The sequence below is a fragment of the Hippocampus comes genome, unplaced genomic scaffold (genome assembly GCF_001891065.2).
Source record: "Hippocampus comes isolate QL1 unplaced genomic scaffold, H_comes_QL1_v1.1 scaffold381, whole genome shotgun sequence".
Lineage (NCBI taxonomy): Eukaryota > Metazoa > Chordata > Actinopteri > Syngnathiformes > Syngnathidae > Hippocampus > Hippocampus comes.
Window position 1 is genome coordinate 744,170 of NW_017805016.1, and position 885 is coordinate 745,054.

An 885-nucleotide genomic window follows, 5' to 3' on the forward strand; every position below is an offset into this window, starting at 1 on the left:
AGTTTGAGAACCGCCAACTTCGACAATTATCCAATAACGGTAAAGGGACGTGACTTGGTCCCACCTCGCCCTCTGGCTGTAAAAGTTACGTCGACGAAATGGGAGCCATCGTGAATCCATAATTGTAAATGACAATAGACTTCATTTGTGTCTTCGTTGAAGCGGCGCCTCGCCATCCATCGTATGAACGGACGCCGCGACTCGGTGAAGGGCGAACACGTGAGCAGCACGGCGGCAACGACAGTGACAAGCAATTGGAGAGGATTAGAGCGACGGTGTGTGCAAACAGAGGCGCAGGGCTAGCGGGCACTTTGGCTGTCGTACATAAATAAATCATGGATTGAAGTGATGGTGTGTCGCTCGGGCGGTGCAAATAAACTGCCGGCGGGTGCGGCGGGCGGCCGCATAACACAACCGCAGTCCGCCTCGCCGGGGAATACACGACAAGACAACCTCGCCTTTTGCATTTCTCACACAAGCTGAGATATTTGTGATTCCAGTGCAATATAAATGAAATGCTCCCCCTCCCAAAAAAAGAAATATATTGTTAAAACGATGCCTTTTTTTATTATTATTATGATTGATCACCTTGTTAGCATTCGCCTTTTGTTCGAATAATACTGGACACTTCATCTTTTGCAAATGATTGTTAGCCCCAAGCTATGACTTGCCTACCCCAGGGTGTCCGAGGACCCCAGTTTGAGAACCACTTGTATAAAGCTGCACACCTTTAAACAACACACACACACACACACACACACACACACACACACACACACACACACACACACACACACAGTGTCTCCTTCCACTTGGCTAACACGAGTTTAACTTTGGCCGGTCGACACGGCGTCGGGCAGCAGGCCATCAAGGAGCTTAGCCAGC